Source organism: Panthera onca, chromosome F2 (assembly GCF_046562875.1).
Source record: "Panthera onca isolate mPanOnc1 chromosome F2, mPanOnc1 haplotype 2, whole genome shotgun sequence".
Lineage (NCBI taxonomy): Eukaryota > Metazoa > Chordata > Mammalia > Carnivora > Felidae > Panthera > Panthera onca.
This window is the reverse complement of record NC_138356.1, coordinates 8,585,636-8,602,095: the sequence shown is the minus strand read 5'-3', so window position 1 is coordinate 8,602,095 and position 16,460 is coordinate 8,585,636. Positions and strand designations below refer to the sequence as shown.

The window sequence follows — 16,460 nt, the reverse complement described above, 5'->3', positions numbered from 1 at the left end:
ACATCCTGGAAAAGGCCCAACTATAGCGACCGAGAACAGATCAGCACTTGCCAGACGCTGGGGGTGACAGAACCATTCTGCATCCTTATTATGGTGGTGGCCAAGGGAATCCATACATTTTTTTCAATCACAGAATTGTATAGAAAATTTTAAAAGTCGACTAAAAAAAAAAAAAAAAAAAAAAAAAAAAAGGACAAAAAAACTCCAGTCGTTTCTTAACATCAAACCTACTTTCATTTAAATCTTTGTTCATTTAACTTTGTTAAATTTTTTGAAACAAAAATGCTTACTAATCTTAAAAAATTATTCCGATGACTCAGAGTGCTGTATCCCCCTACTGAAGGGATTTTGAAATATTCTGGAGCACATCTGAAGGAGCAGGGTTTTTTTTTTTTTGTCAGAGGGGGGATATCCAAGGCAGAAAAGGCAATTTTAAGAGTAGGGTGGGGTTCGGGATTATTGCTACAACTCAGGGGTCCCATGCAGTCAAGCCCCTCGTAAATGCCACAAGTGAACTTGGAGGTCTGCTTAGCATCTGTAAAGCTCGTTCTTGACCTCAAGGTGTTTTTAAGGTAGTCAGACTTCGAGCATCCTGTAACCCATTATTAGGAGGAGAAAAAGTATCTTTTAAGATACAACAGAGAAGACTCGACGTTCATTAGCCTCAAATCTGGATTCGTTTATGTGGCATGATAAGAATCACATGAATCAAAGCCAGAGCAGTAACGTGTGCACCTCATCTCCCTGTTGGAGGGGGAAAGGCCAAGGTTGCTCTAAGGTCAGAGGGCTTGAGGGGGGCAGAGTCTAGATGGAACCCACTCTCTGGCCGGGCCACAGTAGTCTATCCAGGCACTCAGGTGAGGGAGCCTGAGGGTGGGCCTCGACCAAATTAGGCAAGATTTTTATTCCCTCCTTTTTATCTATAAAACTTTTTATTTTAACTGCTTTACCTCTCATGCTTAAGGACTGCCTAACAATAAAAGAAAATGTTTTCCCTTTGCCTCTTGCCTGAAGAGGAAGAAAAGGCTAGAGGGACCGAAATTTGACCCCAAAAGGCACCCCCAGGCGTGTGGCGAGTTAGATTTCTCTGAGGACTTTCAGGTATATTACCTCATTTAACCCTTGCAGCAATGGGATGGAATGTGAAGTACACCTGTCATTGCTGACTTTAGGTGTAAGGAAAAGGAGGCCTGACGAGTTTAAGGAACTTCATCTCATGCCCTACACCTACAATGGGACAGACGTGGATTAGAACCCAATTTTTTTATTTTTTTTTTTTTATTTTTTTAAATTTTTTTTTTTTTTATCTTCAACTCAGGAACACACTTCTTCACCAAAAACATGGTCCTGCTGTGGTCAGGCTCCTTGGCCTCGCCCCCCTCCCCATCCTCCACTTCCAGGATTCATTCCTTCTTATGTCACCAACAGACATAAGTGGTGGAAACTCTCAGACGCTTTGGTCAGGGGCCAGGGGGCTGCAGGTGGTTATGCCGTGGGCTCCCCCTGCCCTCCTGGCCCCTGGTTCTCCGGGGCCTTGACCCAGACCACAACCCGTGCCCTTTCTCGTAGGAAGGCCGCGCCTCCATACTCCCTGCCTGTGTGTGCTCTTGCTACTTCATAGGAAATAGAGATTCATACTCCTCATTCTACTTTTTAAAAATATTTTCACTTCCCGAGTCCATATGGAACAATTCTGCCATTTAGAGCAAGTGGATGTAACTGCGGGTCATATGCATACATATTCATGAGGACGGAGTATCCCAGGACTGTTTTCTGAATGATGAATAAATGAAGCATTACTTCACGGATTAATAAATTCCACAGGTCAACTAATGGTGCGGTCTCCTCTCCGACAAAAATAAAGTGTCAGAACAACGTGAGGCAGGACAGTGAGTAATAAGGGTGCCGTGTTCCTTCGCATCAGAAAAATGGGTCCTATTTTCCTGAGGCGCTTCCCAACTGAATTCCCAAAACCAGTTAGTACTTCCAGATGTCTACGCACAGACTGGCTTCGGGTCATGTGGCCGGATGTGCGATTACTTTTGGGCCACTGGAAACCACCTTTCCCAAGCCCACGTTTTTATATCCGCCTCGACACATTCACTTGGCTGTGCAGAGATAGGGAGAAAAGCGAGACGAACGAATGGAGGAAGAGAAAGGTATTTAAATAAGGCTCGGATCAAACTCCCAGGAGAGAATTTTAGCAACGGAACCGCCAGGGTATAACACAGGGCAAGGACCTGCTCGGGATCGAACCGCAGTCATTCGGCAGAGGCAAGGGAGCTGGCCAGGGCCTGCCAGACCCAGAGCTCGGCAAGCTGCTCATCTGCCAAACAAAAGGCTTTGTGCTGCTTTTCAGTTTCTTACACCTTCCTGCCGACAAGCCGACACTGGAAACTAACTTAAAACTGGGAGCGGGACGACAGATGCCTTTGAGGGAAGAGAGTCAGGGGGGCGCACGGGGAAGCAGAAGGTCCGGCTCTGTTTCTTGAGCTGGGGGTGGTCACAGGAGGCTTTGCTTTAAGCCACTTGCTGTGTGTATGTTCCACTTCAATCGAAAGAAAAAGCCCCCTGATGCGCTGGGAAAACTTTCTTAAAAGCTCCCCTTCGAGGGGCACCGGGGTGGCTCAGTCGGTTAAGTGTCCGACTTCAGCTCGGGTCATGATCTCACCGTTTGTGGGTTCGAGCCCCATATCGGGCTCTGTGCTGACCGCTCAGAGCCTGGAGCCTGCCTCCGACTCTGTGTCTCCCTCTCTCTCTGCCCCTCCCCGGCTTGTGCTCTGTCTCAAAAATAAATAAACATTAAAAAAATTAAAATAAATAAAAGCTCCCCTTCGAGCCTAGGAGGAAAACTCCATCGGAAGTGTGCTTTCCTATGATTTGGAATCAGTGAGTACACAGCTAGAAAGAACAGAGTTATCAAGAGCCGGGTAGTCCAGCCTGTTCGGTTTTTTTTCTTCAATGTTTATTTTTGAGAGACGGGGGACAGGAGGGGCAGAGAGAGAGGGGCACAGAGGATCCAAAGTGAGCTCTGTGCTGACAGCAGAGAGCCTGATGCGGGTGTCGAACTCACAAATCCTGAGGTCATGACCTGGGCCAAAGTCGAACCAGGCGCCCCTGGTCCAACCTGTTCTAAAGGGTCCCGTGAGAGAATCACTTAGCGTGTGTTTACAAACTTCTGGGAATGGAGAAGGCCCACTTTGCACCCCAGCCATATCCCTTTCAGGCCTCCAATCGTGCCTCCTCCTTACCCTCCAATCTGGCCTCTGCCTTTGTACAATTCTCCACTCATGCGAACGCACAAACACACACACACACACACGCACACGCACACACACACAGCCGTGTCCACATCTTGTCAGCCACATGGCTCTATGTTAAATGACACAGAGTTGAAGACCCTGCCCCCTCCCTTCCAAAAAAGTCAACACCAGCCAACGTGGTGGGCAAATCTCAGAATAAGGAGAATTTATTAAAAAAAAAAAAAAAAAAAAAAAAAAATCAATGAAATATCCTCTACACCACCCTCATCTAATTTGTATACATTTCTGTTTATCTAGCAACTTTTCTAAAATCATTTTATTTTATTCTGAGAGAGAGAGAATGCAAGAGGGGGAGGGGGAGAAAATCTTTAATTTTTTTTAATATTTATTTTCGAGAAAGAGACAGAGCGTGAGCAGGGGAGGGGCAGAGAGAGAGAGGGAGACACAGAATCTGAAGCAGGCTCCAGGCTCTGAGCTGTCAGCACAGAGCCTGACGTGGGGCTCGAACCCAGCAGCCATGAGATCCTGACCCGAGCCGAAGTCGGACTCCTCCGACTGAGCTACCCGGGCGCCCTTTGATGCTTTGACTTTATAATGGTGCTAAAGTGATATGCACTCGGTCCTTGGCATCGTGAATTTTTATCATTCCCCGGACTAGCCACAGACAGCACGACCCTCTCCTGTGAAGCCGGGCAGTGGCAGTGACTCCCAGGGAACTACGCGATCACAACGGTCAACAACCGCTACGCCACCACCGTTCTGTCCCCACACAACCATTCTGCTTTCCACTTGCAGTACGTATTCAGCACGTTACAGGAGATCTTCAAGACCTTATTAGTACACAAAACAGTCTTTGTGTTCGTTGATGTTGGCTAATGTGACTGGTCTGAGCACATTTAAGGTAAGCTAGGCTCAGCTAGGACGTTCAATAGGTTAGGTAGATAAAGCGCATGGGTTTATTCGCATGTAACCCTATCATGAGTCAAGGAAGATCTGTAGCTATCCTCTCGTGACTATTTCTCTTAACATACTGGTCTCTCAAAGTTCATCCGTGTTTGAGCACGTGTCAGAATTTTCTTCCTTTTTAAGGCTGAATAATATTCCATTGTATGTACACACATTTAGTTTGTCCGTGCATCTGCCGACAGACGCCTGGGTTCCTTATACTCCTCAGCTCTTGTGAATAATCCTGCTATGAACGTGGGCGCACAAATATTTCTTTTGAGACCCCGCTTTCGATTTTGGGGGGTACACACCCAGAAACAGAAGTACTGGATCGTATGGTCATTCTAGGTTTAACGTTTTGAGGAACAGCCACCCTGGACCAATTCACGTTCCGACCAGCAGCGCCCAAGAGTTCCAATTTTTCCACATCCTTGCCAACACTTGTTATTTTCTGGGGTTTTTGTTGTTTCTTTTTTTGTTTGCTAGAGAGAGAGAGAGAGAGAAAGAGCTAGCACATGCAGGCAATTGCATGAGTTGAGGGGGCACGAGGGAGAGGGGGCACGAGGGAGAGGGGGCACGAGGGAGAGGGGGCACGAGGGAGAGGGGGCACGAGGGAGAGGGGGCACGAGGGAGAGGGGGCACGAGGGAGAGGGGGCACGAGGGAGAGGGGGCACGAGGGAGAGGGGGCACGAGGGAGAGGGGGCACGAGGGAGAGGGGGCACGAGGGAGAGGGGGCACGAGGGAGAGGGGGCACGAGGGAGAGGGGGCACGAGGGAGAGGGGGCACGAGGGAGAGGGGGCACGAGGGAGAGGGGGCACGAGGGAGAGGGGGCACGAGGGAGAGGGGGCACGAGGGAGAGGGGGCACGAGGGAGAGGGGGCACGAGGGAGAGGGGGCACGAGGGAGAGGGGGCACGAGGGAGAGGGGGCACGAGGGAGAGGGGGCACGAGGGAGAGGGGGCACGAGGGAGAGGGGGCACGAGGGAGAGGGGGCACGAGGGAGAGGGGGCACGAGGGAGAGGGGGCACGAGGGAGAGGGGGCACGAGGGAGAGGGGGCACGAGGGAGAGGGGGCACGAGGGAGAGGGGGCACGAGGGAGAGGGGGCACGAGGGAGAGGGGGCACGAGGGAGAGGGGGCACGAGGGAGAAACCAAAAATATTGGTTTCTGGGCACTGATTAAGGTGCTCAGGGATCTCCTGAGCAAGAAGGTTACTGTTCCATCCATGACCTTGGCACATTAATTTGTCAGCCTTGTGGTCCGTGAACCACCCAGAGAGAACAGAGTACCATAAGCTCTTCCAGGGCAGGAACCTCATGCTACCAGTGTTTGCTTCCCCCAAAGCACCCACTACAATGCCCAACACACAACACTCAATACATATACATCTTAAAAATAAATTGTGGTTATGGAAGTCCAGTAATCACTACTAATCCCACACCAGTCTGTGTGACTACACATACACACACACACACAAACAACCACATACTGTACACATCACAAATTAGCAAATTAGTAATCAAGATAACATACTTTCCTTCTAATTTCTTGACTCTCACGAGTTCCCCCCCCCCCCTTATTCCTCGTTCATCTCTCACTTCTCTTCTCCCTCTCCACTCCTTTTCTATTCATGTTAGGACCACCTATGGGACATTACCTCCCTTTACTGACTACCGTCCAACCCCAGGTATGCCCATTTATGAACCAATCACTGGCAAGAGTAGGAGCCTCTGACCAGTCAGGGCCACCCTATCGATGGGGATGGGGAAAACTGCTGAACCTTCAGTGGAGAAGATGAATCCTGAAATAATCTGGGTTCTGTTTTGAAGAGAGGTGGGGTAATGGTGCTGGTGGGCAGGCAATCAATCATGTCCCTACACGTCCCCGATCGACAGCCACAGCCTCAAAATTTGTCAAAACAGTGCCAGAAGGCAGAGTTAGCAGCAGTAGGCAGAAGTTACCGAAATGAAACATTGTAGCATGATAGAAAAGTCTGTCTCCTCTCCAGAGCTGTCCAAAAATGAAATGGGTCATTTTGAGCACCCTCTCACGGTGTTCTCACAATGTGGCCTCCATCACCTGCAGTAGGATAACCTGGGAGGAAACTAACATTTGAGACCCAGTATTCATGGGAAGGTAACTACCTCCCTGCTAAGGGCCATGTGTAAGACACTACCAGAATCTCTTCCTTTTACAAGATTCTAGGATTCAAACGTTGAATACCAAGGTAGGTAGGTGACGTCAAGGGCCCGAGGGTTGACACTTGACATCCGAAGGGTTATGTTATTTGTTAAGTTGGATTGCACGGCCTCATCTCTCTTGAAGACTTCTAACTATGGCAGCAATGTAACGTTGGGGTCATTCACTAGAGTGCTCAGAATGGTTTCTTCTACTAGACTCTTGAAAGGTTATCCACTCGTAAAGGAATTGAAGGAAACGTACAATGAAATCCTCATTCAGTGGTCATATTAATTCAGTTAAAACCTTAACAATAACTGAGGGCCGGAAAGTAAAAGACACACAGGCAGTTATGAAATTTAACCGGTTAACGTTTCCTTTCTATATCCATTTTAATCCATTAAAATTGAAACCATTCAAAAAGGCAATGTGCTCCCGTGTCCAGAGAGACAACAACCAAGGTCTTGTCCAGAGAGACAAAAAAAAAAAAAAAAAAAAAAAAAAAAAAACAAACAACTTACGGTACTCATTTGATTATATGGATGACCCTACATTCCACATTAGAATTTCATTTGAAGCCAGAGAGACTGGGTGCCTACTACCATATTTGCCTGTCCCCCTCTAGACCACGAAGCCTCTCATGTAAGGATGCGGTCCATCCCAGTAGCCTAGGCCAGAGGACCCCTGGCCTCTCTGGAATCCCCAGGCTCATTTGCCTATCTCCGTAAAGCCCCTATCTAGAGAATTCCTTCTACTTCTTCTACACCCGGCTCCAGCGTCTCTTCCTATCACCGGGAGCCCTTTCCTTCCGCTTGCAGAGCGCCATGTGTATACATCTAGCACAGCACGGGTCACACTCTGAACACCACATCTGTGTCCTCACGCTCCCCTACAAAGGGCATCCTTGAATGCCGAGACCATCCCGCTAACCCTGGTAGCCCCTGGGCTTACCGTAGTTCTGGGTACCTCGTAGGCAGATCCAAAGTTCAGTCAAGACTCCAGCACATGGCAAACCGCTAGGCAGGATGGTTTGTGACTGACCCCCCCAGTAGACTCTGAACTCTCACTGGGTTGTGACAGTATTTAAATTTTTGCTCAGCATGTGTTTGTGGAAGGAAGGAAGGAAGGAAGGAAGGAAGGGTTCCTCCCCTCTAAGAAAGAATCACAGAGTCCATTATAAAAAGAGCTTCCTTTTATTTGGTGCCTGCTGTGTACCAGAAACAACATTAGGAGATAGGAGGTAGGCTCTGTTAATCACCACCACAAACCTGGCATTACTAAATGGTGAGGATAAGTAACTTACCTAAAGTCATAAGCAGGGGAACCGAGATAGGAACTCAGATCCGTTTAACTTGGAAACCCGTTGTCTTTTTACCATTTACGTTATCTCCCCTCAAATTTAAAGGTTCAAGAATCTCTCAAAGGCATTGAAAACAAGAGATATTCAATATGTGGTATCGGATTATGCAAGGCAGTTGCCAGCATCATTGGCAAAGTATGCCATTTTGGTCAAATATTGCCGTTCCTAGTTATGGAAGGGATTTTTTTTTTATAATATTTTTGAGAGAGAGAGAGAGAGAGAGAGCACGCGCGCCAGAGCACAGGTTGGGGAGGGGCAGAGAGAGAGGGAGACACAGAATCCGAAGCAGGCTCCAGGCTCCGAGCCATCAGCACAGAGCCCGATGCGGGGCTCAAACTCATAGACCGTGAGATCATGACCCGAGCCGAAGTCGGAGGCTCAACCGACTGAGCCACCCAGGCACTCCTGGTAATGCTTTTACTATCTTATAGATCATAAAAGGGATCCCAACACCAAGCTGCTGCTTTATAATACATTCTCCTTTTTTTTTTTTTTTTTGTAAGTAGGCTTCTCATCCAGTGCACAGCCCAACATGGGGCTTGAACTCATGACCCAGAGACCAAGACCTCAGCGGAGATAAAGAGTCAGACACCCAACTGACTGAGTCACCAGGCACCCCAACAGATTTGCCTTTTAAATCAAATGGAAAATACTCATAATGCCACAGAATCTTAGACCTCAACTCCAAATTAATTGCTCATTTCTTCAATAGTGTTGCTATCATTAAGAATATTTAGATAGGTGTTTGGACAGGATGACCACTCAGGCCAGCGATCAAGTACCGACCGGCTAGTGACTACGAGGTCAAGGCTTCTGATGTTACACAAGACAGCAATAAATGCTACTTTTCAGCCCCAAATTAATCTCTGTGGAGGTGCCTGTTAGCCCCTGGGTTAATGATCCACCTCTTCTGAGCAGCTAATGAGTATTCACTATCTCTTCATCATTTGGCAACTGCATTTTATAGCCAAGAGTCTAGGCAAGAAGTTGGTCGTGAAGGAAGAAAATGGCTTCCCGCTAAAAGGCTCTAGCAATTCTCCTTTGACACAGTAAAATCCAACATTTGGTATTCTGGGCAATGGCCCTCCAGGCTCATCCCCACTCCACTAGAACGAGTTCTTGGATCTTCGAATGATTCCTGCACAGCTTACTCAAGGAACATTTGTTACGCTCCATGCTAAATATGACTAAATAGAAGAAACAGACCCTCCTTTAAGAAAATATCGTATCTACTTACAAGACGCAGAGCCCGTGAGTTCCTCCAGGGGCAAGTCTGCTCACGATTAGATCACACGAGCTCCATCGTGGCCACTTTTGCCCCCACGTTTCCTGATGGCTCTTCCCTTTCCCCTGCACTCACACTGGCTTCATGTCACTGCTCATTACAATGGTGTTTTAAAGTCAAATAAATGATTCTTGGGGCGCCTGGGTCGCTTAGTTGGTTGAGCGTCCGACTTCGGCTCAGGTCACGATCTCACAGTCTGTGGGTTCGAGCCCCGTGTCGGGCTCTGTGCGGACAGCTCGGAGCCTGGAGCCTGCTTCGGATTCTGTGTCTCCCTCTCTCTCTGTCCCTCCCCTGCCCTCTCTCGCTCATGCTCTCTCAAAAGAAACAAACATTAAATTAAAAAAAAAAATTTTTATCAAATAAGTGATTCTTAAAAAAAAAAAAAAAAAAGTACCAAGGCAATAAAATTGGTATAACCCAGAAATAATCACTATCAAAACTTTAGTACAAAAAGTATCGATGTGCATAGCTTACAGATTATGTGTCTCACCAATGCATATATTTCAGAAATACTATCATATATTACCCACACATTTGTGTTCAACTTATTTTTTCTTTTTCTTTTTTAAATTCCAGTATAGTTAACATACAACGTTATATTAGTTTCAGGTGGACAGTGTGGGATTGTGACCTGAGCTGAAATCAAGAGCCAGAAGCCCAACCAACTAGGCCACCCAGGCACCCCAAACCGAATACTATTTTTAGAAAGATCTACGGTGTTCCATTGTATGGATTTATCTTAATTTGTATTTGCTTAATAAGCCTATCAGACTGGAGCTTCTTGGAATCTCTGGGCTCCCCCAAATGTTTTAAACTCTAATAGATCTCACTACCCTGTTCTCTAAAGGATGGCCCTGGGTCACACTGCCCGGTGATCTAGATCTAGAAGGAAAAGCTCTTTCACCAAATTCATTTCTTTTTCTTTCTTCTTCTTCTTCTTCTTTTTTTTTTTTTTTTTTTTTTTGCATACACATAGACGTGCATTCAGGCACAAGGTGAAACATGTTTCTTGATGTGGGTTATGGTCAAAGAAATGTGAAAGTCACATGAAAGTCACCGCCCTATCCCAAAAAATTAACAAGAGGCTAGAATTTAAGTAATTTTAAAAACAGGACTGAACCACTATAGTTAGCTTAAGAAACTATTATATTGCCTGAACATTAAAAGATTTCAGAACACCTAGTTAGATTTTCAGAATGATTTCCATGATGGTGACCATCAAAATGTACATCTTTCTGTTGCTGAAGACTCAAACACGGCCACCATGGGCTTTGCCACAGAAGGCTCTCCAGTGATGACTACGCTTGTTCTCCCCCTTCCCCCCCCCCCCCCCCGCCCCCTCTCAGGGGTAAACTGAAAATGAACAGAGCAGAAGGTGGTAGAAAGAACCCTGAGGAAAAAAAAGCAGTGTTGAGTGGTAAGGAAGGTGGGGCTGCAGGCAAATGACTGGGTCTGGGGCCTTCCAAGCAGGAGGAAGTATCACTTCCTTGCCGGCCCCCTCCCTCGGGCCTCCCGTCAGGCCGCTGGCTACAGTTCTGCCCTCTGTGACACAGCTTCCCCGTGGAAAGCAGAAGTGGTCCTCCCTCTCCAGAGGGTCTCTCTGAGACGAGCTTCTCTGTTCCCCTCACCCCCGTGGGGGTTAACATTAACAGGAAGAGGCACCCAGAAGGCCCAAAGGCCAAGAAGACATCATTACTTGAGCTGAGGCACCCAGAAGGCCCAAAGGCCAAGAAGACATCATTACTTGAGCTGAGGCACCCAGAAGGCCCAAAGGCCAAGAAGACATCATTACTTGAGCTGAGGCACCCAGAAGGCCCAAAGGCCAAGAAGACATCATTACTTGAGCTGAGGCACCCAGAAGGCCCAAAGGCCAAGAAGACATCATTACTTGAGCTGAGGCACCCAGAAGGCCCAAAGGCCAAGAAGACATCATTACTTGAGCTGAGGCACCCAAAAGGCTCAAAGGCCAAGAAAACATCATTACTTGAGCTGAGGCACCCAGAAGGCCCAAAGGCCAAGAAGACATCACTACTTGAGTTGGAGGTAGAATAAATGCAAACCCATCTCTCCGGTCTCCCCAGCGCTGAAAAGTGGGCCCAAGGAAGTCCTGACAGCTCTCCCATGCCCCACAACTGATGCTGTACCCACAGACAGAGGAAGAAGGACTAGAGAGGCATGTTGGCAAAGAGCTTTCAGATGGCACGGCTTGGGATCAACAGAGTCAGTGTAGATGCTCAGAGAAAGAGGGGAGTGTGGGCAGACCCAGCATTATCAGACTTGCCTGAGGTGTGAACTGTAAAAAGCAGAGGAGAGAGACTTAAAGGCACTCTGAGCTACACGAATGGAGACTTCTGCCCAGGGTTCTCCAACTCACCGGGAGCAGAGCCCAGACCAGTAAGAAATACCTACATTGATGGATTCTATAAAGGCCTCACCATTCGTATAATTTTACGGGACATCATTTGTGTAAGTCAGCGTTATGAAAAATGAACAGTTACCATGACATGAGCCAATAAACTCTTGCCATAAATGCTCATCTCTTATCACGTCAACTCATGGTTCATGGACCTGGTAAGAGGGTGAACAGAGAGCTGAAGAGGGGGGCCAGAGAAGGGAGACTGGGAATATGTGAGGGTTAATAAAGACAGTCAAACAACCAAACTTTGGAAGAGTTCTATACAAATGAAAGCCATTTCCAGATGGTCAACAGAACTTTCAAGAACTACTTTTGCGGCAAATAAGGAATGCTGACAGCTTATTCAGTACTAAGGGAAAGTGAAGCACAGAACGAGATTGAGGAAAAAGTCCAAGAATGAAGAACAAAGGCTACATCAACGGCCCCTGTAACTTGTTAGCATGGATGTACCTTTTTAAAAATTTTTTTAATGTTTATTTTTGAGAGAGAGGGAACGCAGGGAGGGACAGAGAGAGACAGAGGGGGAGACAGAGAATCTGAAGCAGGTTCTGCATTGACAGCAAAAAGCCCGATGTGGGGTTTGAACTCAGGAAGCATGAGATCATGACCTGAGCCAAAGTCAATTGCTTAACCAACTGAGTCACCCAGGTGCCCATGGATGCACCTTTTAAACACAACATCCCAAATCGTTATTTGAACTTTCTCTTCTAAATTACAAGAGAGCCCGTCCAGCTAACTTAAGCCAAGGATATCCAAAAGAGGGTCCAAATCTTTAAATCGGGCTGTTTCAAAAATTCTAATTCCTCAACTGGCAGACTCCTATGCTATTTTCTATACTTGGGCTTCTCCCCTAAATGGGAACTTACTCAAAATAAATTTCAGAAATGATGATAGAGTGAACTCAACATTTCACAACTTAAGTATCAGGAAACCGGGCAACTGTAAGAAATCTTTCAATATTTCTGACTGGGGGAAAAAAAAAAAAGACTTCCTCTTACATATTTGTCCTCTTCTGTCACCAATCTTTAAAGATAACAGGCAATGTGTACCCTCTTGTAAGTGTTGGCTTTGAAGGGTACCTTGCTCATAGCAGGTGGTCAGTAAAGGGCAGCGTATGTTTTAACGAGCATCTTCTGGGCCCTATCTCCCTACTTTATATTTTCACTTCAAATGATGTTCCTAGTGTTATAACCACCACACAAGGAGGCCTGTAAGGTTCACGGGAGGCATTTCTAGCAGAGGCTGGAGGCAATCCTTGGGCAAAGTATTACCTGAGCACTTCTGTATTAACCAATAAGCCCTAATAGCCCCCAAGGCAGTCACTAGAGTTGCTCGGGCAACAGCCGATATAGGGGTCACCTTGGCAATGATCAGATCTCCCCCCTCCCTGAGCAGGAAGCAGTGCTAAAAGGCACAGAAACGCATCTCCCGGAATATGCCTTAAGTGCCCTGCTTGATGATGCAATCGCCAAGAGATAGAAGAAAATTACCTTGTGGTTCCCCTTTTTGAAAATGTTTATTAAGTGATTTCTTTCCCGTAGTTGAGTACCTACTACAGGGCAAAGGCAGAAAAGTGCGGAACGCTCTGAATATGGAGCCAGAAAACATACCTACTCTGCCCAACGGTGCTACTTTGCCACCTGTAATCTTGGGCAGGACACCAAACCTCTTGGTTTTGTACCTGTCCCTGCCCACCCTGGGGTCCATGAGAGGTTCAGATGAAATTATAACTCAGGAAGGCCTCTGATTCCGGGATGAGTGATTCCCAGGAATCGCTCCTCACAAGCGAAAGGGATGAGCACCGTCATCGCGATGGGTCATCGGTCGACGTCCCAACTAATGACTATCCATGCTTGAGGACATGGAGGTCATGGAGATCAGCAGTGTGAGCTATGACAACGTTTCACACCGCAGCCTCAGACACCTTGTGTTCTTATTTACGCAGATGCAAATTATACTACCCATAAGCAAACCCATGCTAATGTTGTTGAATCACAACTCTGTGTATTCATTTGAACCAAATGGCATCTCCGATGTTTTGAATACAAGTGAAATGGACCTAAGGGGCTTGGACAGTCCTCGATTCACAAAATGGCTGGACCACTTTTCTGCTAAAAAAGCCCCTGGGGGTTGGGAGGATATGGCAAGGTCTCCATACACGTGGGCAACATCGAGTGGGTCGTTTTGCCTGGGCAAAGGACCTTTAATCCAAATCAAGCCCTTGCTCCCAGTGATACAGCTGAGTAACGGGTCCTGCAGGGAGACTGACCCTGGGAGAACTGGACAGTCAAAAAAAGTCTCTCAAATCCCCATTTCAGAAACCAGGACGGAGGGCCAGCGGGCTTCAAGTGCCTTACGAACCAGCCCTGTTCCTTGACCTTGCGCGGAGCCAAACTCCAAGCCAAACTTCACCCTTTCTTCCAAGTAATCTCGACTCTGCGACAGGCACTGGGGCTAGCGTTTTGGACCAGACAGAGCTGTTTTCACAGAGCCTTCATTGCAGTGGTGAATACAGACACACACACATACACACACACGCACAAATCATGATATAACACCAGTTACTGCTATGAAGGAAATGTTGGCCGAACAAACGGACAAGTCATTAACCCAACTTATCCCAAATCACAGCTCTGGTAGATAATGGCAGAGGCCCAAACTTAGGTTTTCCAGTTCCTGTTTTCTCTTCCCTTACCGGGGCTGGCCTCTACCCTTCACTCAGGAAGAGGGTTGCCCCACTCTGCCTCCAAAGAGGCCCAGTCACCAAAAGCCTCCTGTGATCAAATTAAATGTCTTCAAGCCTTAAGACATTTAGCTCCTTACCTCCAAATGAAAACCGGGAACTAACTGAATCCCACCCTTTTTCCAGCAGACTTTACTTCATTTAGGAAGGGCTTCTCCGTACTTACTAAATTCCTATACTCCTGTTCCCCCCTGCACGGCTGTGGCTTTTACCTGTGCAGGGACAACAGGCCTGCCTTCCTAAACCCTACAGGCGCCTGTAGGGGCGGTCAACAAATCAAAAGTCAAACATCTTTACTGGCTAGCGCTTAGGGTGAGTGAGACTCCCGGGCGCTAGCTTTGCAGACACCTAATCTCCGGTGTATTTATTAAGCACGTTTACTAGGAGGGTCAGGTGGCTAAATCGGACCATGTAGTCTTAGGTTTAAAATCAAATTGCAAAGAACCAGGGAACCCAGTTTTGATAGAGTTACTGTATTTGCGACAAATAGTAACAGCGCCATTTACGGAATGCCTGTGTGTGTACTTGGGGCTTTGCATACAATACACAGCTCAGAAAGTAAATATGTTCTCCCAGAGATGATGAAAAAACCCACGCAGGTAATTTCAGTAATAGGCCCAAGCTGACACTCGGCGAGGAAACTGCAAGGCCCGATTCAACCCAGGTTTCTGGCAAAGAAGTTGGGTGGGTTTGGGATAACACACACACACACACACACACACACACACACACACACACACACACACGAATGGAGACACAACCGCACGACCACGTCAGCTATTAGAAAGGAACATCGCAAACGCACAGCTTGGAGAAGATGCCACAGTCGGCCAAGATAACGCAGGAAAGCGGGAACTGACGCTTACACCCTTCCCCCCAAGGCGAAGGAAAGGCAACCCCTGAATTCTTAAAATAACTCTCGCTTCCTCTCCGCCGGCGGAGGCACGGGACTGCTCCTCGGCAGGCGGGGAGGCGCCGGGCTCGGCGGGAGGGTGCCTACCGATTCTGCCGCAGCCCCCCCACCCCACCCCGACGTCACGCTCGCGAGGAGCCTGGCAGAGGGCCCGGGCCGAGCCCCATCCCTCACCTCGGGGGGCCCCGGCGCGGCCGGATTTTGCAGCCCGAGGAGTCCCCGCCGGGATCCCCGCCGCGCGCCGGCTCTGCGCGGCGAGGGGCTTCCCCGAGGCGCACCGAGAGCGGCCCGGGCGGGGACGGCAGCCAGCGCTCGGGTCGGCACCGGAGGGACCCGCCGCGCGCCTGCCCTCGCACCCGCACCTCCCACCGCGCCCCTGCGCGCCGCAGCCGAGAAGACACCTGCGGAGCCGCCCGCCCCCGCGTCCGCGCTCCCCCACGGCCCGGCCACCCACAGGCTGGAGGCATCCGCGCTGCCAGGAGGCGGCGCGCGCCCCCGGCCGCCGCGGCCCGCGCCGACCCCCCCCCAGCCCCCGGCCCCCGGCCCGCCCGGCGCCCGAGACTCCGGGCGGGGACACAGCCGCGGTCCCCCCAACCCCCACCCCGCGCCCACCCCCCGGCTAGCTCCGGGGACTCACCAGCTCCGGGTGAAAGTTGCTGGGCGGTGGCGGCGGCGCTCCACGGTGACTCGAGTTCCGAGCGGGGGGCGCGACGGGGCGGCCCCGCGGGGCCGGCGCAGGGCGGGCTGCGGGCTCGGGGCCCGGGGTGGCGCGGCCGCCCCGCCTGCCGCGGGCTGGAGGCTGCAGCGCGTCGGGCCCGGAGGCGCCACGGCAGGGGAGCGAGCGGCCGGCGGCCCGGAGCGGCGGGAGAGGAACTGGCTGTCGCTGGGCTCGGCCGAGAGGTCCCAGCTACTTCCTGGTGCTCGGATTTGCATACTGCGCCGGGAGGGCGGGGAAGTGACCGTTTGGCCTCTGCCCAAGGCTTGGGTCTTCGGCGTGGCCGTCGCGCGAGCTTTGAAGGCAGAGAAACTTGGGAGTCGCAGCGTGCCGCTCGGGGGAGTGGAGCCGCTGGGGCCCCACATGCTCCTGTCGACGCGGACAGAAGGCTCTTCCAGGGAGCCCGGCCACGGAGCCTCGGTCGGCCTCCTCGGCTTCTCTTCCAAGCCACTCCCGAAGGTGTCAGGAGGTGGGGTGCCCCTGGCCGCAGAGGGGGCGCGCCCTGAGCCCCAGCATCCGGAGTTCTCCAGAGAGAGGCTGAGATGTGCCGAGTTGACGTGCAGAGTCTCACGTGCAGAGTTCTTAGTGTCCCCAACAGAGTAAGCCCCTGAAGGGTGCCCACGGGGATGTTCAGGGGGCTGAGCG

The 16,460-nt window shown here is 49.6% G+C and overlaps 1 protein-coding gene across 2 annotated transcripts in view; it reads right to left on the bottom strand.

The window, feature by feature from the left end:
* Positions 1 to 15,977, bottom strand: part of LYN (LYN proto-oncogene, Src family tyrosine kinase) — a 122,558-nt gene extending 106,581 nt beyond the window's left edge. For both annotated transcript variants that reach the window (XM_078441754.2, XM_078441756.2), the window contains exon 1: positions 15,738 to 15,977. The gene's annotated coding sequence lies outside the window, so the exon portion shown is untranslated. The remainder of the gene's footprint in view (positions 1 to 15,737) is intronic.
* Between the last annotated feature and the right edge of the window lie 483 nt (positions 15,978 to 16,460).